Source organism: Phocoena phocoena, chromosome 11 (genome assembly GCF_963924675.1).
Source record: "Phocoena phocoena chromosome 11, mPhoPho1.1, whole genome shotgun sequence".
NCBI lineage: Eukaryota > Metazoa > Chordata > Mammalia > Artiodactyla > Phocoenidae > Phocoena > Phocoena phocoena.
The window spans coordinates 86,764,705-86,787,659 of record NC_089229.1 but is presented as its reverse complement, the minus strand read 5'-3'; positions in this window follow the sequence as shown (position 1 = coordinate 86,787,659).

The following is a 22,955-nucleotide window of genomic DNA, read 5'->3' as shown; positions in this document are numbered from 1 at the left end:
CATTCATCTGTTGATGGACATTTAGGTTGTTTCCATGTCTTGGCTATTGTGAATAGTGCTGCTATGAACATAGGGGTGCATGTATCTTGTTGAATTATAGTTTTGTCTGGATATATGCCCAGGAGTGGGATTGCTGAATCATATGATAACTCTATTTTTAGTTTTTTAAGAAACCTTCATACTGTTTTCCATAGTGACTGCACCAGTTTACATTCCCACCAACAATATAGGAGGGTTCCCTATTCTCCACATCCCCTCTAGCATTTGTTATTTGTAGACGTTTTAGTGATGGCCATTCTGACTGGTGTGAGGTGGTACCTCACTGTAGATGTGATTTTCATTTCTCTGATAATTAGTGATGTTGAGCATCTTTTCATGAATTCACACCAATTTTAAGGAGCTGCCTCTGGGGTGTGGTTCTCCATAGTATGACTGTATGTGGAAACATGCACTTTGGAACCTAATGATACTGCACTCAGAGAATTAGGGGCTGAAAGTTTTATTTTTTCAAGAAACAGTAGAAATTAAACAAAATTTGTAATTGAAGTAGTCTTTGTTACTTTAGAAAGAGAGAGGCAGAGACATAATGCTAGTCTAACTAGTATCTGGTTGGTTAAAATGGAAGCATTTCCTTGGGATTTGGGAAAGAAAAAGACTAATTGGTAATTGTGATGGTTAATTTTATGTGTCAACTTGGCCAGGCCACGGTACCCAGGTATTTGGTCAACCAGTGGTCTGGATGTTGCTGTGAATATATGTTTTAGATGAGATTAATATTTAAATCAGTAGACTTTGAGTAAAGCAGATTACCCTCCATAATGTGGGCAGACCTCACCCAATCAGCTGAAGGTCTTTAGAGAAGAATGACTGACCTTCCCCAAGGAAGAGGGAATTCTACCAGCAGACTGCCTTTGACCTTGAGCTGCCACATCAACTCTTCTTTGGGTTTCTGGCCTGCCTGCTCTGCAGTGTTTGGACTTGCCAGCCCGCAGGTTCATGTGAGCCAATTCCTGAAGTCTCTGTCTGTATCTATATCTCCGTATACATATATACATGTATAAATATTCATACACACATATCCTATTGCTTCTGTTTCCCTTAAGAACCCTAATACAGTAACTAGGTCTAAAATGACATCTCTCATCACTTTGTGTGATTTTCTTTTCGTAACTCTTGTTTTAAAACTTTTGACATGTTCAGCAGGCCGTCACGCCATTGTGAGCTAGGAGAGCAGGGTGATCACCACACCATATAGGAAAGTTTTTTCCCTGCTGGATTATAGAGGAACTCTAAGCTCCGTCACTGAAAGTTTCCCCTTCCTGCCAGAAGTTAGCATGGAGAAGCAGGGGAAAAAAATGAAGATGAGAATTCTACCTGCAGTCCAACTACAGGAGCTTCCAGTTTGAGAGAGGCTATGGCAGAGCAATGACTGGCCCCGAATCAGTAGCTGAGCCCTCTGTTATTCAACTTTCCCGAATGAACACCAGCTCCTGCTAAAGCAAGTATGCCTCCAGAGGCCCGGTGTAGCATCTCTCTTTTCCTTCGCCATTAACTGTCTTGCCAGCCCCTCTCGTACATGGGGTCTGCCCCATGCTCTTTGTCTCGCCACCCTGAACTTTCCTTTATTCTGTTATGGTCCTGCTAAAAGACTGGAGATAATGTAATCAAAACATTTATCAAACCTTACTGTATGTCAGCTTCTGTTCTCAGTGCTTTATATGTCTTAGGCCATTAAATCCTTGTATGACCCCTATGAGAAAAGTACTATTATTGTCCCAATTTTACAGAACTTTAGAAACTAGGAATTTGAACAAGTTCCCTGAGGTCATGTATGTAATGGCAGAACATACGTTTGAACCAAAGTAGTCTGAGTCTAGAGCTTAGGTGGTTCAGGTCTACATATGACGATTAATGTTGAGGTATAAATAAAAGATACTAGCTTGTGAGTTGTCCCCTGAAATCTTATCCGGATTTTATGATGATGCGCAGGGGATGAGTTACATGGGATTTCCAGATAGAATGAGACCAGGGAATGTATCCAAGAGGGACTCAGGTCTTTCACAATAGCCCTCCAAAGTATCTTCCTTTACTCTTTCCACTGTTTTTTTGAAATAAGTGATTTCTTTCATCTGCTGCATAACAACTCTTTCTAGCTCCCGAGTTGCTTACAGCAAATCTAGGATTTCAGAATTAGGAGTGCCAACAAAAAACGGGCACTCGACATCTGCCTCTCCAAGGCTCAAGTCACTAGCCACTGCGGCCGTTGACCTGCAGCACACCCTGAATGGAGTTTAGGCTGGAGATGAGGGATGAGGCACTGTGTGCTGTGGAAGAAAAAGGCAGAACAAGCCTTCAGATGGTCGGATGTTTTCAGGAGAAGACTTTATGAGCCCAATTCTTACATGTCTTCCTACCTAGAGAAGCACCAAAGTCATTAATGGTGACCTCTGTGCCTCATGCCTGACAGCAAGCCTCTGCTAAAATGTGTGCTTGACTACACATACCTCCTCGGCTAAAATCATATACTGACCTCTTCCCTGCGTTTGCGGAGCAGTTTCTCAGGGCTGTCTGAAATGCTGTCTCCCGGGCTACAGTCCGCATTTTGCCCCCAAATAAAACTTAACTCACAACACTCACATGGTACCTTTTTTTTTTTTATTCCCCCAGTGAACAGGAAGCATTTTATTGCTAGATAGATAACAATGTGCTAGCAGTCATTTAGAGTGTTTCTATGGTTTCTGTCAGCCCTGTTGGACTCACAGAAGAAAGCAGAGACTTTAACTTGTCAGTTACCCAGGAAGCACCCTGAGGTTTGAAGAGTTTTATCCTGAAATTAATAATGCCCAGCCCTCATATTGCAAAGGAGACCTCTGAAGCTAGAGAGGTGAGGTAACGTGCACGTTACTGTTGATATTTAAATGTAATCCTAAAGGTTGAATGGGAATTAATAAAGTGGAGAAAAGTAGAGGGAAGGTTCCAGGGAGGAGCAAGGAGATGGGGTGTGATGAAAGCACCTGGAGCTGGAGGTGCGGTGAGTTTTGGGGATGGCACAGGAGACAGGGGCAGGAAGATGATACACTGTTACGTGATGACGCGATACTTTACTCTGAAGATTCAACGCAGCTGCTGAAGGATTTTGAGCGATACCTTTGGGGAAGACTAGTCTAGCGACAGTTTGGGAAATGGATTAATGGCAGGACAAGGTGAGATAAGAGAACATAGTTGATGTCAGTTTGTCTGTTTGCTGTCCCTTCCCCACTGTTTTGGTATCTTTGTCTTTTTGTCTGAGATTTTCTCCTTTCATATGCTTTTTGGTGAAACTTCCATTTACCATCCTTTGCCCCTTCTCTAGAGTCAGAAAGATGCATACATTTCCTAGGCGTGTGCTGGCATTACATCCTTCCTTGGGTGCTTTGATCTGTCGAAGAATAGGCATCTGATTCAAGTAAGGCCAATCAGATGCTGGGGTTAGATTTTTAAATATGCTATGGAAGACAGAAGTATGTTTTTCTTTGGGGGTTCCTAAACACAAGTGATATTTGGGTATGCTATTGGCCATTATATTAGTTTCCTAGAGTTGCCATAAGAAAGTCCCACAAACTGGGTGTCTTTTTAAAAAAATTTTTATTGGACTATAGTTGATTAGCTATGTTGCATTAATTTCAGGTGTACAGCAAAGTGATTCAGTGATATATATATATATATAAAATACATATATATATATATATTCTTTTTGAGATTCTTTTCCATTATAGGTTATTACAAGATACTGAGTATAGTTCCCTGTGCTATAAGTAGGTCCTCGTTGATTATCTATTTAAACTGGGTGTCTTGTAACAAAAGAAATGTATTTCCTCACAGATCTGGAAGGTAGAAGTCTAACATCAAGCTGTCGGCGGGTCTGTGTTGTCTCTGAAGGCTCTAGGGGAGTATCAGGCAGTCCTAGCTTTCCTCAGTGTGTAGATGCAGCATTCCATCTCAGCCTCTGCTGTCCCACAGCTGTCTTACTGTGTGTCTCTGGGCCCAAATGTCCCTCTTTTTATAAGGACATCAGTCACTGACTTAAGGCCCACCCTAATCTAGTATGACCTCACCTTAACTTGACTACGTTGTCAGTGATTCTATTTCCAGCTGAGGTAGAGGTTCCAGGTGGATATGAATTTTGTGTGGTGGCAGGTGGAGGCAGGGCACTGTTAAGCTCAGTGCAGCTGTACTCCCTGCTGTCTGGGCAGACCTGCTGCAGTAGGATAGAGAAGTCCACAGCACTCGGTGAAACAGAGGTGACAGGTGGAGCGAATAGTAGCAGGAAAGGAGCCCTAGTTTCTGGTTTCTAAGTGCCCTGTAGTTGTACTGGGTTCCATAGTTACTCTTTCGATTTTAGGGGCCGCCTGACCTTTCCTTCATTCCAGAAAATTTCCTCACTCCACCTTTTGTATGTTTGTTTGTTTCTGCCCTTGAGCCAGATTGAATTAGGTTTCTATCCCTTCCTACTAAAACGTTGCTGATAAATACAGAAGTTATTGCAGCATTCCAAGCAGAGAGAGAAGCAGATCCGAGCCTTGGCAGTGATAGAGGAATTCAGAAGGTGGGGCTTGCATTCTGTTTAAATGTTAGGATTAAAGGAGAGGAGTTAGTCTGTGACGATCCTTGAGATGATCGGGTAGGCCACTCTCTGAAAAAGAAAAGAAGTATGAAAATGCATGAAATTTGCCCTTTACAAGCTTTTCTAGACTACTATTATTTATAAGCCTTCTGCTGACTGCTTTCTTGAAGGCAAGGAACGTATTCATTTTTGTATCTGCATTGCTTAATATAATATACTGGGCACGTGGTGGGTGTGCCCTAATGTTTATTCCATTAAGTATAAAGATTGAGAGCTTGAAAGGCAAAACCTCTCTCCAGCCAGTAGAACATATGACACATGTTCTCCGGCCTGAACATGTTTGTATCAAATCTCAGTGCCCTGTAATGGCCCCATGGTGTGTAGAGGTTTGCGGGCCAGAGGTCACTGAATCGTATTCATATGACAGTCACCAAACCATTGGAAGGAGAAAGAAAAAAATAAATTCATAGTGTCATCAGTGGGGAGGCTGAACATATTTTAAATGTGGTAACATAAAGTGAAAGATATGTTCTTCTCAGCCACATAGCACAGGGAGATCAGCTCGGTGCTTTGTGACCACCTAGAGGGGTGGGATAGGGAGGGTGGGAGGGAGACGCAAGAGGGAGGAGCTATGGGGATATATGTATACATATAGCTGATTCACTTTGTTATAAAGTGGAAACTAACACACCATTGTAAAGCAATTATACTCCAATAAAGATGTTAAAAAAAAAAAAAGATCTTGGGACAAACAGTTTAAGTATTTTGATTCCCCCTGCCCTCATTTCTTTCTTTGAGGTGTACAATGATACAAACTCCTTGAGGCAAAAATCAAGTTTTACAGCTGCTGATAGCAACTCGTATCCCCATTACATATGATAGGGGCTCAAGAAATGCTTGCTGAAAATACCTGTTTGGAAGTTATGGTAATATGGGGAAGATGCTGAGGTATCTCTTTAGTAACGAATTAATAATATATGAGTATAAGGCTTAAATGTTTATATTTCAGTGTGAACATCTCAAAAAGTACATTTGGAATTCATAAAACCCTGAGAGACAATTTGGAACAAATGCAGGTAATGATAAACGAATATATTTGTGGTGACTTGATCAGCAGATTGAAATGTGGTTTTATTTGTATTTCTTGAGGGTGGCGGTAGAATTGCTGATGGACACTAGGATCTTTTTATTGACTTGTGAAGTCAGTGACTACATTTGGCCGTCTGAAGAACAGATTTTTGGATTTAAACCTCCGCTCACGGTGCAGGGAAGTGTGCTTGCTATTTGTTTTTGCACAACATGCTTGTAAAGGATTAAAAAAAAAAAGTATCAGTAGGCCAATAGTTGAATGAATTACTATTTCCATCAGATTTGGCCATAAAGAAAATAAAATAGCTGTAGGACATAAAATCCAGCAGTTGTTTCACTGAATCTGACAACCTTTTATACTTTGTGAAAAATCATGTGAGGTGAAATTAAAACTCGTGCCTGTATCATATCGCCTTCTTTGAACACATCATCTTGCAATTACTTGTCCCTTCTTTAAGCCAGAAAGCACGTTTATGAAAGCCAAATATGTGTGTGTGTATATATATATATATATATATATATATATACATATATATATATAAAATATATAAGTACACTTTTTTGGAATATCATACATCTAACAGGATTTGAGAGCCTAAATACTTCCTGTGGTTAATTCCATAAGCTTGCTTTGAGTAATACCCCACTCTCACCCTACCTTTTAAACATCTTTCACAGGCCTTAGCTATTTTTCCTTCTCACTTTTTCTAGCATATGAAAGCTTAAACTTTTTGTTGAATCTTTTTAATCGTTTCCTTAATGTTACAAATAATGAGCTAGGTAAGACAAGGAATTCTATGTGCAGCACTTCGGAAGACAAAATGACTTCTTGCAACAAAATCACTCAAGTGCTTCCGGTTACATAAGTGACTCTCAGGGAGTCTGGCATTTAATGAGAGACATTAGCTTTCCAGGCCAGTAAGTACCATTTAAGGAAAGTGCTGTAGTGATTTGCCATGCAATAAAGGAGAGTAATGCCTTGTAGTTTTACAGTTCCTTTCTTCCAAAGAACTTACAGTGCTTTTACATAGATCATTTCCTTTGTCCTAAAAACAGTTCCTGGATACTGTTCTGTATTAATATTGTTCCCTAGGTGCCCCAAGTAATTCATTCAGTGAGTGGTTATTTGAGCTCCTACTATGTGCCAGGCTGTTACTGGGTTTACAGAGCAGTATAAAGCTTCATGCATATCTCTGGGTAGCGATCTTTTGAGCAGAGAGATCTGAGCAATTATTAGAACAGAGAATGTGGCCAGCAGCTATAATGGGGTGGATGCAAATGCTATGGTATCTCAGAGAACAGGGTGATGAACTCTGGAGAAGAGGCTCCAAAGCTTTTAGAGATGAGCAAGCTTTCAACAGTACAACAGAATAAGCACGGAAATCCCTCCTCTCTCACTTATTTTCCAGGTGGAGACATTCTGTGTGCTCACGTTACTGCCAGAGCTATGAAAAATGGCTTAGTGGGTGGGGAGAATTTGGGGAGGAAGGCCAGAGAGTATCAGAATAACTTGAGGACCTCTTTTTTTTTGATTTGCGTTACGCGGGCCTCTCACTGCTGTGACCTCTCCCGTCGCGGGGCACAGGCTCCAGACGTGGAGACTCAGCGGCCATGGCTCACGGGCCCAGCCGCTCTGCGGCACGTGGGATCTTCCCGGAGCGGGGCACGAACCCGGGTCCCCTGCATCGGCAGGCGGACTCCCAACCACTGCGCCACCAGGGAAGCCCACTTGAGGACCTTTGAGGAAAAAATTATATGCATGTCCCAGAGATTCTGCCATTCCCTACACTCCCTTTTGTGAGCCGTTGTTAATGATGGGACTGTGTGCCAGTTAGTTCATTCAGGCTGTGCAGGAACATATCAATAGCTTCCGCGCTAGGGAGCTATTTCGTCAATTGGAAGAATGAGCTTTATATGAAGTATATTATTTATGAAATCCTGTTCCTAAATTATTTGCTCTGTTAAGCATATCTATTATGAATGGCAAATCCAAGGAAAATCCAAATCCAAAGAAAAGATATTATGTAAGTGAAAAAGAAGCTATTCTTTCTTAACTGAGCAGTAAATATTGCGAAGTGGAGGGGACCTGCTTCCTCCGCCGTGGCGAGGGAGCTAGCTGCTGGTTGTACTTATCTTCCCTGAAGACAGAACCGGATGGCTGTGCAACTGGTTGGACCCAGTCAGTAAGCATTTAAGAACTATGAGAGAAGCTGTTGAGGGAAGTTATAGATTTTCTATCGTTTCTGTGACAGCTCCGGTCTAGGAGAAATCTTTCTTAGAGATGAGGGATGATATAGTGGGAAGGTCCCTGGGTGAGCAGTCAGGAAACCTAGATGCTGAAACCCGGCTCTGAAGCTAGATGCCCCTGTCATTTAACCATTCAGAGGTTCATATTCTTCATCTATAAAATGGTTTGGATTAAATGACACTTCAGTTCCTTCCAGCTGTGATATTTTATAATTATGCAATTATATTTATGAATGATATGAACCTTTTCACAAGCCTTTTGCATTGGAATATTCCTTTGCTAGTGGAGTCCCCTCTTTTTCTTAACATTTTTCCCCCTCCCCACTTCCTCTGCCTGGGAAATTATTGTACATCCTTCAAGGCTCAGGGACAAATTAAAGAACTGATATATTTTTAGTGCCATCTGTGTGTCAGGTATGGCAATAAATAGGGTGACCAGATGTTCAGGTTTTTATCTCTTGCCCTGGTATAATTTTTAATAGTACCTTCTCATACTTTCAGAAGTGTCCTGGTTTACATAATGATTTATGTGAGGATAAAGTTTTTACAGTGTTACTTAATTTCATCCTCACAGCAGTTCTGTAGGGTGGAGATTATCACTCCCTCTTTCCACATGAGAAGAACTATAATTTAGAGAATGTTAAGGGATGTGTTCAAAGTCTCACTGCTGATAAGTGGTAGAATAATTCCGTCCTGGTGTTCTGACTTTGGATGTTTTTACTGCACCTTGATACCCAGATCATGTCATTTTTTGTAGAAAACCATTGCAGACTCTGCTTTCGCCTGGAGACCTCTAAGTTTGTTTTTACTGCTGAAAAATCACGTGGTATACATAAACATGTACATGTCGGATGCTTCTCTCAATGGACTCTGTTCCATCCTGAAAACAAAGGCCCTGTCTTATTTATTACTGAGACAGGCTGGGACCTGGGACCTGGAACCCTTTGCTGCAGTGCTTGCACCTGGTCAAATGTCTCCTCAAGCAACAAAATACAAAGAAACTGTGAGGGACTAAAAGTAACTGTGTGTGTGTACCCGTTGGGGCAAATTGTGGGCAACAGGATACAAAAAGACCAAAACCCCAACTGCCACTTCTGAAGAGCCGGGAGCAAAACTAGGGTACTAGGCATGATCCCTGCACATAGCACCACCAGGGGGGTGGGCAGACCACCTAAGCTACCCCTCCGGCCTGACCCGTGGACATACCCCTGCCTTCACCCCAGATAAGGAACCCGCTTGTTCCCCCCACCCCCACCCCTCAGGGAGTGAGCAGGGGAAACTGTTACTTGTTTTTGCTCTGCACTGCTGCAGCAGGGGCCACAATTAAGCCTTGCCTGAATTTCTTGTCTGGCTTCCTATTTCTGTTGATTAAGGAACGCCGAGAAACCTGGTCGCAACATTAGCACATCAGCAATGTTTAGCCCACTTTGCCTGCATCCGTGTTTGTATGCACCCGTGCTGTATTTATTAGAGCTCTTGCTGACAAGGGATCAGAGGACCCCCTTTCCAGTTTGGGCTCCCCTGCACGTTAGCTTCTGTGACTTTGAGCGAGTGTTGCTTTTTCTGAGCCAGACCCTACTAACTTTCAGCGGTTGCGAGGACCAGGGCGGGTAATGTCTGATAATAAAAAGAACTAACATTTTACACAGTGCTTCTCTTTGTGCAGCACCACCCTACATCCTTTAGAAGATGACCTCATCTCGTCTTCAAGAGAGCGTCTGTGTCAGAGACTCTGTTAGATCTAAAAATGCTAACTACCCTACCTGTAGTTACAAAACTAGGAAGTAGCGGATGAAAGCAGGCTTCAGACCCGCGTGTCTGCAGATGCCTTTCCATCTGGGAGTTCAGGGTCCAAAGACAAGGTAGTAGAAATAGCTGAAGGAGTCTTGGGGATTCTCAGCTCAAGGGTCTGAATGTTAAGTGTTAGGGCTGTGTTTTACATTTTTCTGGAATCCAGCAGCTGTTTCAGTCCCTCCATTTAGGGGCACTGCTCTCTGAAGCTGCCTGCATTGCAGCAGTGGAAACCTGGTGTCTAAGTGGGGCTCAGGAGGCCTCTTCCTGACTATACCCTTGGGTCCTGTTGCATAGCTGGGGGCAGTATTGTATATGGTTAGAGCCTATGCTTTGGAATAGTAACCAATAATAATGTTCTCTCTCAGAAGTTTTTGCAGACACTTACCCAAAATTGCATAAATATAAGTTAACATATTTCCTGGGCTTGCATAAATCTTCCTCTTGAAAGTAAATATAAAAAGTTAAACTTGAGCAGAACAATAATAAAGAAGAAAAATCTTTGGTTGGAATAATAGTATTATTATAAAGAGAAATGCTGCCCTTTATCCAAACCTACTCTTGAATGGCGAGGTTCTGCTGAGATCACTCAGGGGCATAGAGCGTTTGCACAGTGCTTTGTGTGAGGGTAGGTACTGAATAAGAATTTATTAAAAGAAAATAAATCAATGAGTGCCAGTGATTCAGATAGTTTGAGGTTACTGCGTTCAGTAACATTTGCGTCTTCTGGGGGAAAATGCCTTTATTCTGGGATTCTTAATATGAGGTCCATAAATCCTCACAGTTTTGTAGATGAGTTTTATAAAGCTCAGAAACTTTCTGCATATTTGCCAAATTGTGCATATAATCCTTTTTGCAGGAAACGAGTTCATAATTTTTATCTGATTCTCAAAGGCATTCTGCCCTCATATTAACTTTACCTGCTTTCTAATATCACTCTAAAGATACTATTTGGGCATTAGAGGCAGACAAACAAAGGTCTTTCTTATACCTCTTAAGTCCTACTTGAGTTGGCATCTGTCTACTTACCTACATCTAAGAGAGTTTCTTTGTTCTGCAATGAATACTGTGACTACAGTCCTCAATGAAGACAATACAGTAATCTGATTTCTGTAGGCTGGCCTGTGCCGTTCTCTTGGTACTTGGCTTCACCTCAAAGATACTCTGAAATCATTTGAAATGTCATTGCTACAGCCCTAAAAAGTTTTTCTAGGTATTTTCTCTTTTAACCATGTACTAAACTTTAGCTCTGTGGTGAGTCTCACCGTAGATAAAATGGGATGCGTAGGTTGGTTGCTCATGAATGAATTGTCTCCTCACAGCTAGAATTAGTCCCCTTAGCAAGGGGTATGCTGGGCTTAGTTGAGTAAAATTTGAAAGCTGCTGGATTTTAGGTAATAGAGTTTTTCATCTCTACCATTAAGCACTTTCAACAGCAATACCGTTCTGATGGTGAGTCTTACAAAAATATAAGCAGTTCTCATGAAGAAAGGGAAAAATTAATGTCTGATTATTTCAGCTACGTTAAAGTAAAAAAGAGTCTATTTTTCTGTTCACTTTGGAGTTAAATAGAAAGTATTAAAAAATACTTGGTAGCATATTTTCATCCTGTTTCGATCATTAATTTTTTAGTCTAAATATTTCTCTCTGGATGTGATCAGAGGATTGTTTATAATTTTTAAGCCACTTCAGAATGCTATCAGGATTAATTAATATGGTTTATATATCAAATTGCTTTTGAAATATTCAAGCTTTGTCTCAGCTTTTCCCCCCACTGCGTGCATGAGAAATTGTAAGAGTGTCAGAACAGTTGGCATTGATTTGTTCTTTCTTGAATTCAGTTAAGCTTATCACAGACTGTGTCATGGCCAGAGCTTAACATGTTGTTCCTTTTCCAGAAAACCATTTGCCAAATACAACACAGTTTGGATGGTGGGAAAACTCTGGAGCATTCACATTTAACCTAGACTTCTACCCCTAATACCCACGTTTGGAGCCGAAGGAAACACGTTGCTAAATCAGCATCCCTGACTTCAGCCTTTCCCTCTTCTGAAAACCACAAAAGCAGAAGCAGCCATTATTGGAACCTTGACCTGGAGTTTTCTGCTCTGAGCCCATTTGCAGCTGTCAGTTAATAATCCGAAACAACACATGAGGGTGAAGGGTGCCTGGATGGATAACTACGAATGCTATTAAAAGAGAAAAAAAAAAAAAAGAAAGAAAACCTATGACGTTGCCTGAGATGGGTAGCCTAGATCTTTGGCCTCTTTCATCTTCATCTCGTTGGGTAATTAGCACACTGACCCTGTGCAGACTGGAAGCATAGGAAAACATTTTGAAAAGTGCAGAGGAAGAAGTAGGATTAAGACAAACATTTATATAACCAGGAAAAATGACCCAGGAAAGACGGGAAATCTGGTGACATTCTGTTTACCCACAGCAATGTTAAAATAGTTTGCAAGTGAAACAAAGCAGAGCCCCTTGAATAAATCACTAAGAAAGTAGAAGGGTAGACCAACAGCCAAGAGCACGTCACGAGCTATCCGTGTGATATGATTCTCTCCTATTAGCCGGGCAGACGGCTTTCCTTTGAATATTCCTCTTTCTCCTTTCCCCAGTTAATCCCGTCATGGAATCACGTGAAACTGTGGGCTGCTGTGAATGGGGACTAGAAGTGGATGAAAATAGCTTAGGTTATTAGGAAAGGGGAGAATATCAGGATGTTTGGGTACTGGGTCCTAATCAGCACCCAGACATCAGTCTAGATCAGAGACAGTTTTATAAACCTTGAATATGTGGGGAAAACAAACAAACAAACAAAACCCCAGAAAAACCCTAAAAACCTGCATAGCCATTTCATGAGGGGCAAAAATCTTCCTCGTTTTTTCCGGATCACGTGCCCTATGAGAAGATTTGCTCTTTCAAAGGTTAGCATGCTTGGGTCTGGTCTCCATCAAATGCTGGAAGTGTAGAAGCTATCAGCAAGTCAACTGAACTTTCTGAACTTGTATGTGAGTGGCTTTGGTTTAGCGCCAGGTAGTTTATCTACAGGGAAAGATAAGCTTTTTTGCAAACAGGTCTCAAGTTTGCTGATCTAACTGCTGGCCAGCCAGATGCTAAGAGCCCTAACGTGGCATCATGAGGGATGCCTGCTGATACAGGACTGCACACTCCTGCTTTCAGAGTCCTGTGAGAAGTCTGTGGGATGATTTATGGGGGCCTTGCACTCACGCATCCATTTAGGAATAGAATTGCTCCAGGTGTGGGTGAGTGAGACAGAGAAGCACCCAAGAGTTCATTGCCCTCAAGAAGCTTATCTTCTATTTGAGAAGTCAAAAGGTTGAATCGTATGAATCGAGGAAGTGCAAAGTAAAAAAGGCTGTGTCAAAGGACAAGTAAGCATTTAAAAAAATAAGTGCTCTGAATTCAGCGCTGACAGAGATCAGACAGGCTCAAATAAACAGGAAAGTTTTTGTGAAAGACAGGCCCCCCCAGACTACCTCTCATTTATGTAGTGCTTTATGGCAACAGGTGGACTTTACATACATCTTCTCTTAGTTGAGTGTCATGTTATTACTGCCATTTTAAAGCTGAGGACTCTGAGGCCTAGAGAAAAGAAATGCTGGTTAATTTGTACACAGGTAGAGAAGAGTCCTCACACCTTGGTTTTCCACTTCCAGTCCAGGACCATCTGCTACTCTATGGCTTCCTTGACCAATAAGTACTATAGTTAATCCTCATTTTTCTCAGATTCTAATATCTGAGAATTTGCCTACTTGCTAAAATTTATCTGTTATCCCCAAATCAGTACTTGTGGCACTTTTGCAGTCACTTAACGGGCATGGGCAGAGCACTGAAAGATCTGACCCGCCCTACGCATGCACGTTCCCAGCTGAGGCCAAACAAGGCCAAGCTCTGCCTTCTCTTGCTTCAGCTCTCAGACTGTAAACAAGCATCCTTTTCACAGTCTGTTTAGTGCCACGTTTGTCACATTTTCGTTGGTGATTTTTCTCTTTAAAGTGGCCTCAGGCACGGCGCTGAGGTGCTGTCCAGTGTTCCTGAACACAAGAAGGCCGTGATGTACCTTATGGAGAAAGCATGTGTGTTTTCTAGCTTCATTCAGGCAGGATTTGCCTAGTGTTGTTGGCCGTGAGTTCCATGCAGATGAATCAGCAGTATCGATTCATTAAGGTATCTTTCAGCAGAGACACACAGCGCACAAAGTTAAGTATGGATGAGTTGACAAAAGTGGTGTGACCTGAGGCTCACAGGAACCTAATCCGGTATTTCTTCTAAGAGTAATGGTTCAGGATTTGCTAATTCAGTATTCACGGTGATTGTGGAGAACGTAACTACTGCAAATAATGAGAATGAACTGTGCTTCGATAGAGTAAAGAGAGGGTGGGAGGATGTTGCCGGCAAGGAGAAGAGCACGAACAGAAGAACAGAGTTGGGGGAATTCGTGGTTGTATAACAGAGACTAGACAATTCTAATTGGCATCAAGACTGAAGAGCGATTGCAGTAGGTAAGGTCTAGGTGGCAGATTTGTGGGGGGCGGTGGTTGGGCAGGATGTCCAGCTGATGAATTTGGACTTAATCTTAGAAATGGATTTGGAGCAGGGATGTTATCAGTGCCTCTTTGGGAGAAGAGTATCTGGCTGGGTTGTGCGGGAGTAACTGGGCTGGGAAAAACGGCAGCGAGGAGAGTTCTCCCCAGGCACTTGTGTCAGTGGCCAGGGATTTATTGGTGGCACAGGAAACCAGTCCTCTCCAGGTCTTGATGGTTGATGTTGAAGGCACAGAGTGAAGGGGAAGCTTAGAGGGGTGAAGGCCTTTCACAGAGCTGGAGGAAGTTCAGGGAGAAAATTCAGAACAACTGGGAAAGCAGTTTAGGAAAGGTCCTTCGCTGAGTGAGGAGCCAGTGTAAATTTTGGAGTCTCTGTGTGGTGTGGTTGTGCTCCTTCGCGTGTGTGAAAACAGGCTTCTGAGAGGGGCAGGCAACCCCAGGAGTCGTCATGGAGACTGCTCAAAACAATTCCAAATACGTGTATTCAGTTTCAGGAGCTGGCTCTTCTGGATCCTGGTATAATTTAGCAGTTAGAGTGTATTTCTAAGGCAAGAAGAATGGGACTGTTCTTTGTTAGGCTTGCTGCCTTTTCTTAGGACTATTATTTGAAGTTCATTGTTTTCCCTTTGGATTCAGGCACACTCACACTCACACACATGCACACGTAGACAGTGTCCTGTGGCACTCAATGAACCATGAGAGCACAGTACATCACTGGGACAAAACAGACCTGTGGTTGCTTTGGAACTACAGTGGGCAATGCTTCAGATTGCTGAGGCGTGCTACCCTGAAATAATCTCTTAATATTTATCTTGTCATATTTCCGTTAAGATTGACTCTCAAAAATAAGTGGAATGAAACTATTAGTGAGTCACCGAGGCGTTATTTTTTAATAGACCTGGATGTGTGTGCTTTTCTGAGTTTTTGACTCCAGAAGAATTAGGCATCAAGATAAGTTAACGTGACACTCGCGCCTTTCCTCTGCAACTGATGGTTTTTCAGCCTCGTCAAGGAATCTCAAACTGCTGATATAAAAACAGGCCTCTCATGGGGAATTGAGTTTCGACCTATCGAGTAGGATTCTCAAACTTGTATTCAGTTTCCTCTGGGAAGCCTCTTCTTTGGCCCCATTTAGAATCAGTCTATTCCTGCCTTAAACTTTCTCAGCACTTATCTGAATTTGACATGTGTTTGAAAGTTTGATCCTCGGTCTAGGCATACAGTTGCTGTGGTGACTCCCTGGGCTGATTGGGTGTGTGTCATAGGCAAGTAAATTAAGGATGTCTTTGTGTGGACCTAAAGTTATGTGAATGTTTTCGGCAGGATTGAGAACTGTAAACTAATCGCTGAAGAACCTCTGCATTTCCATGTCCCTCCCCTTCCACTGTTCTTCCCTTTCAGAGAGTGAACTCCCATTCCTGTCATCCTGGGACACTTAAGAGTCTGCACATTCCTTTATAATCTTTGGAACTGCCCTCTCATATATTTAGGTCTTTGGACTGTAATCACTCCCAACCACGATGCTTTGCCTAGGCTGAAAGAACTCCCTGCAAAAGTTTATCAGTTGGGGCTCCCCTGGTGGCGCAGTGGTTGACAGTCCGCCTGCCGATGCAGGGGATACGGGTTCGTACCCCAGTCCGGGAGGATCCTACCGGCTGCGGAGCGGCTGGGCCCGTGAGCCATGGCCACTGAGCCTGCGCGTCTGGAGCCTGTGCTCCGCAACGGGAGAGGCCACAACAGTGAGAGGCCCGCGTACCGCAAAAAAAAAAAAAAGTTTATCAGTTGATACTATTTCCCATTGTTTCAAAGAAGTAGACATTATTTGACAAAGTATATCTTTGTTAAAAAGAAGAAAACAGGAAACATTCATTCTCACCTACCTGCGGCCTCAAATGATGGTTCTGATAGTGAGTTACTTCTAAGGGGGCAAGTTCTTGGTGGGTTCATGGAAGACAAAAGTTTTGACCTGTGCCTTGAAAAATTTAGTAGAAATTAAATAAATTGAGGAGAGGAGGAGGGTGTTATAGACAGTTGAGAGTGTGGGAATATGAAGAGGGGAATATATATGGTGTATTCTAGCCAGTAGAGTTGACCAGTCTGGCTGGAGTTTTATAGGGAGTCGTTGAAACAATCTGACCCATAGCAGATCTCCGTGGGCGTTATTGAATGAGTGAATGGTCATTTAGAAAGGCAACATTGGTTCAAATTGTGAAGACTGTTGAATTTCAGTCTAGGGAATCTGGACCTAATTCTGTGATGAATGGGGTGTACTTATGTCCTGAAATATTGAAAATGAGGTGAGCTATGTCCTCCTGTCCCTCTTGTATTCTGTATTTTGTTCTGCTTGTGTAGTTGGTAAGAGACAGAGAGAGACAGAGAGAGACAGAAACAGTAAACTAAAAAGAGATAAATACTTATTTTAGTGAAAATTAGAATTTATTAGTGATATTACAAAACCTCCTTATTTGCATTTAGTCCATGTTACTGTAATTGCTAAACTGGGGGTGGGAGGGATAAGACAGCTCAATAAACAAAAGCCCCCAAGCTTCCAAATTATTATTCTTATAGAAATAGGTTGACTTTTTAAAATTTATTTTACTTTATTATTATTTTTTTCACATCTTTATTGGAGCATAATTGCTTTACAATGGTGTGTTAGTTTCTGCTTTATAACAAAGTGAATCAGCTATGCGTATACACATATCCCCATATCTCCTCCCTGACTTTTTTTTTAATAGCTCACATATATAGAATAAAATAATGGACCTGGGAGTGAGCCATATAGAAAAGGTTGAATGAAAAAGAGGTAAAGAATAAAATAATTAGCATTATATACCTAAATATTCTTCTGAGCAGAGGCTTCCAATATTGTGTAGATGAAACAAATTTCACATAGACTCAGGAGCGAGAAGATGTAATGTTAGATTTCTGTAACCAGATTTATTAGAGTGCTGTCCTTCCTGATGCTGAAAAACATCTAGCAACTTTGAAGTAAATTCAGTCAGATTTATGTATTGATATTTTTCAGTCTAACCGGGCTTGTATTTCACTTATCTTCCTGGCTTACTCTCTCTTTATCTTTCTTCCCTGGGTTAATTCTGTCATCCTCAATCCCTGTTGGAACCATTGGGATGTCTCCAATCCTGCCTTAATTAGAACCAAGGTCATCTTTTGCCTAATCTCTCGCAGAACCGTTCTCTTTCCCTACCAACATCTCATAAAATCCAGGCCTGGTCACTCTTCTCTCTTCCTTCACAGAATGAAGTTGACACTCTCTGGCACTGCATTCACTGCAGTCCTCATCTGATGGAGGAAAGAGCCGTGTCTCCCCCATTGCTCCTCCGTAGCTTGGAAGTCAGGATGCTTATTTCTTTTGTCTCTTGCCTTGACCTGGCAGCCTCTTTTCTCCTGTATTCCTGACCTTCCTCCTTGTTGTCTGTTTTATACCAGGTTTCTTGTGTTGTCAACTCCAATCTACTCTCAGGGCCTTGCTTTTGTATTACTAAGCAATCTTTTAACCTCTGGCTAGAATGTCCAAGGTCACGGTGATGGCAGGGTTGTTTTCTTCTGAGGCCTCTCTCCTTGGCTTGCAGACGACCACCTTGTTCCTGTGTCTTCACATGGTCTTTCCTCTATGAGTATTCCTGGTGTCTCTTGGTGTGTCTAAAAATTTCCTCTTCTTGTAAGAAAACAAGTCAGCTTGTATTAGAATCTACCCTGATGGCCTCATCTTTATCACCTGTTTAAAGGTCTATCAAATACACATACAGTCACATTCTAAGGTATTGGTGTTAGGTCTTCAACATGTGAATTTTGAGGGAATGTAATTTCAGTCCATAAGTTTGTTTTTAGACTGCTTGACCCAAGATGGTAACCTATCTTTAATTAACGTGTTCTTAGCAGCTTAGTAAAAAAGGCTATATTCCTTCCATCGAAAATAATTTTCAGGGGGCTTCCCTGGTGGCGCAGTGGTTGAGAGTCCACCTGCCGATGCGGGGGACACAGGTTCGTGCCCCGGTCCGGGAAGATCCCACGTGCCGCGGAGCAGCTGGGCCCGTGAGCCATGGCCGCTGAGCCTGCGCGTCCGGAGCCTGTGCTCCGCAACGGGAGAGGCCACAACAGTGAGAGGCCCACATACCGCAAAAAAAAAAAAAAAAAAAAAAAAAAAAAATTTTCAATGGGTATCTTTATAAAGGGTCCACGCACTAAGTTAGATAACTTCCAGTTGCATTAAAAGATTATATTTCAATTAGTTGATGCTGTTATCACACACCGAAGATTAACCTAGGATGTATGATTATAGAAAAATTTCCCTTTCTTCCAAAGAAACTGATTATTGTCAAAAAAAATCAGCAGATTTACTTAATTCTATGATATAGTACAGCAAATCCTTTTTTCCAAAAAACAAATAAAATTAACGAGAATCCAGTTGGAACAATATTTATGCTTTAAAATGTTCACATGAGTCACCTGATATAAAGTAAGAAATAATTTTATAGATGATTTTTAAAAGTTAGGTTGAAATTGGAAAAGATCCAGAAATCACTGTGGGAGGGGGCAGTATTTTTATATGTGTTTACATTTTCCATAAAACAAACCCTGAGATTCTGGATCAAAGGGGCCTTTATATGATGACTCTTACTTAGGCCGGTGAAAGACAGAGCTGCCGTTTGACTTTGAGCACAGCCTGAAATCCAACTTTTCCTTTCTGGGTTCGATAAAGGGCCTCAGAAGGGGAGGGGACCCACCAGAAGTCACTAATGGTAGGAAACATTCTAACGAGAGCCACACGGACCAAGGAACATTTTCATTAGACAGCGCATGACTTGAAAGCAGCAACCATTTCATAACTCTTTTTCTTTCTCCCCAGCTACCATCTTCCCCTCTCTCCCCACAAAATGCACATTTTGAAGTTTATTCACTGTCCCGATTTTACCTTTATATTAAAAAAAAATCACAACTGTTTTAAATTGTATTTTTGCGAAGATGTATTTGATGCAGTACAGGTTTTCCCGTTGCCGAGTTCAGGAAATAGAACCTAAATAGCGCGAGCCATGGGTCATTTTTCTCCAACAGAGCTCTCACTGTTCCCACTTGCCTTCTGGGCGAAAGGCAATGTCCTGTAGGACTGAGGCCTGGGGAATGGGTGTTCGATTCAGTGCAGCCACGTCTCCCTCCCTCGATGCAGAAAAAAGAGGAACTTAGTATGATTTTGCCTTTTATATCACAAATGTTAACTGGAGACCTAAAATATCAGAAGCTGCTGAGGTTATATTGTTATATTATTTGCAGCTAGAACAGACAAGGCCATTAAGTAACATTTGTGTGAAACCATCTTCCAAGCCCTGTCACGGAAAATCCACACTCTTCCCTCCTGACCCTCTTGTTTCCTGTTTGCACGTCTAAGGACCAGCAGATGAAACCCGCCATGGAACAGAAAGGACCATTCTTGTCATCCGTTTCAGAATCCAATAGGAAAGAGTGCTTTTCTTGCTTTCCTTTTTTTTTTTTCTTTTTCCCTCTCTTGTGGTTTTGGCTTTTCAAAAAACAAAACAAAACTCAGTTTTCAACAGATCCAAGAGGTTCAGATGAGATGTTCTTTCCTGTCAAACAGGATCCTGAAACCTTTTGAGGTTTCTCAAGGACTTGTCTCTCTAAGCTGAAAAGTCTGTTCTCTTTCTTCCCTGTTGCCAGAAAAGTAATTAGGCCATTTTTCTAATTATAGTAATCTTCCCCAAATGGCGTATAACTTCAAATCCAAATACCATGTAAGTTGGCCAACAGCATTCAGCCATGAAGCACTTCACCAAGACAGTTGGAACGTAGGAGCTGCACTTTGTGGTGAGGCAGAATGTGTGCTTTGTCCCAGTTACAGCTGGGTTTTCTTTCTCAGTGTCTCGCCCAAGAGGTTCCACTACATTAGAGTAAAGAACACGGGTGGCAATTGCTCCTGTCAATGGCATTTGGTGAAGAGTTGTGTCTGTGGCAGGTAAACTAACCTCCTTTTGGAAAAAATGTTTATTTGCGGTAAAAACTGGACAAGATTTAATTGTCCTTATGCTGTTATGTTGATGAAAAATCTCTGCAGATAGGAGGAGTGAGGTTCCCCGTGTCACATGACGCAGAACTAGATTTTTCTTCCCCTAAGAAGAATCCTCTTTTGTATGATGCTAACCAAGGGGACGTTAGGTCCTGCTGGTAAATTTTGTGGTCCAGAATATGCTCACAGCTCCCTTCTCTTGTTCCATTTGTCCAAACAAACAAACAAACAAACAAACAAAACAAAAAGCTTTTTCAAGTGATATAGACTTTAATTAATTAATTAATTGGAGTATATTGCTTTACAATGTTTGTTAGTTTCTGCTGTACAATGAAGGGAATCAGCTATAGGTACACCTATATCCCCTCCCTCTTGGACCTCCCTCCCCTCCCCACATCCCACCCCTCCAGGTCATCACAGAGCACCGAGCTGAGCTCCCTGTGCTATACAGCAGGTTCCCACTAGCTATCTGTTTCACACATGGTAGTGGATTTATGTCAAACCTAATCTCCCAATTCACCTCACCCTCCCCTTCCCCACCTGTGTCCACACGTCCGTTCTCTACATCTGCGTTTCTATTCCTGTCCTGCAAATAGGTTCATCTGCACCATTTTTCTAGATTCCACATAGATATTTGGTCTCGCTGCTTACCCACTCTCTGGCCTTAATGGAAGGGGTTTCTGGATTGGGATAAGGGCCCTAGGGAAAAGTCTCTAAAAAATGGAACTGAGCATTGAAATAAAGAAGAGTAACTGAGGGTGGATTCCTCCAGGAAATGATGGAGTTACAGTGATTGAAAATGGAAGGATAAAATTGCATGGGGATTTAAAACCAAAAATGGGGTCAGCATTTAAGAGTGCAGTAAGGGTGTGTCATAGTTACTGAATGGTGTGTGGATGACGCTTAACTTCGGGGTGCAAACCAAGACCACTTTATTTCTGTAAAACAGTGCCATCAAACCATCATGCCCCGGGTGTTTGTGGGGAGGAGAAAATGCATGAAGTGGGAATTTCCAAGGGTCAGGCCTTTCGAATCATTGGATTCCAATTTCCTAGTGGCCACATTTCGTTTGCAAAAAATGCAAATTCTGAGTTATTTTTCTGGAAATTTAGTTGGTCTGAGGTGGGGCCCTGGAATCTGCATGTTTGCAAGCTTCTGAGGTGGTTCTTGAACAGTGCTATTGTTAGTTATTACCTAACACTACTAGTTGTTGCATATTTTTAGTTGGTTATTAGCCAACACTGTTGCTCTGGGAATTTTTTTTTTTTTTTAATTTTTTTTAATTTATTTATGGCTGTGTTGGGTCTTCGTTTCTGTGCGAGGGCTTTCTCTAGTTGTGGCAAGTGCGGGCCACTCTTCATCACGGTGCACGGGCCCCCCACTATCGCGGCCTCTCTTGTTGCGGAGCACAGGCTCCAGATGTGCAGGCTCAGTAATTGTGGCTCACGGGCCCAGTCGCTCTGCGGCATGTGGGATCTTCCCAGACCAGGGCTCGAACCCGTGTCCCCTGCATTGGCAGGCAGACTCTCAACCACTGCGCCACCAGGGAAGCCCATGCTCTGGGAATTTTACGGGACCTAGGCTGGCAGATTAGCTCAGAGCACTGACAGCACAATTTGGAGCCAGTACAACTGAGGGGATTCAAGCAAGTGAATAATACCTTGTAGGCAAGAAGTGTGGTCATACTCCAGGGGGATGAATTAGAAAAAAAGTTTTTTTCCCTAAAAGCTAAAGTGAAAATTAGGTTGTTGAAAGCCAAGCCACGGATTATTTTAAAGGGGGTGGTTATTTAGATTTTGAGTAGGTAATAGTAAAGGGAAGTGGAGCTATAAATGTTTTTTAGGGGGTGGATATAAAAATGTGCATTCGAGAAAAGGATAACATTTCAGTTAGGGAAGGCCTTAAGCCTCGTTGTGCAGGGATGTTAGGAAAATATTAGAATGAGTGCTTGCTATTTCTGAAAGAAAGAGGACATGTTTTGAACACAGAATCTCTATTACTTATTAATTCTGTGGCACATCACCACACTCTACACATTTCTTAGGCCATTGTTTGAATTCTGGTGTGTGTTCCTTTTGACTTCAGGGTAATTTCTCTTCTGGATTATTTACCTGAAGTACCTTAAAAAGCCAAACAGGATAAGAATGCTCTTGTTAGTGAACCATGGAGTCTAAATTTCTTGCTTGTGTAGAGAAAAAATGCAGGCAAAGGAAATCTTGGATTTATTTATATTTGAAAGAGCTTTTGCATAAAGAGAACTCCCTAACCAACGTTTCTTGTAATCTGTTTGTGCAGTGAGATGTAGTAAGTTCCTCTGTGATAGAAACTTTTCATGAAGATTCTTTCGTTGGCAGTACTTTTATGTTCAGAAACACCCGTGTGAGAAACCAATTTTTAAAAGGGGCATATAACCTCATAAGAAAAATACTACTGAATCCTGGGGACCTACTTCGTCCATTAGTCTCCCAATTCCCTGCTTATCAAAGCCTCATTAATCATCAGAATACTCCAGTGAGGCTGGTGTTTTTTGTTTAAATAGCATAATTGTATTTTGTAAAGAGTCAAAAGAATATTTGAATCTAAAAATACTTGTGTCTTGTATTTTTGGAAAATCTGC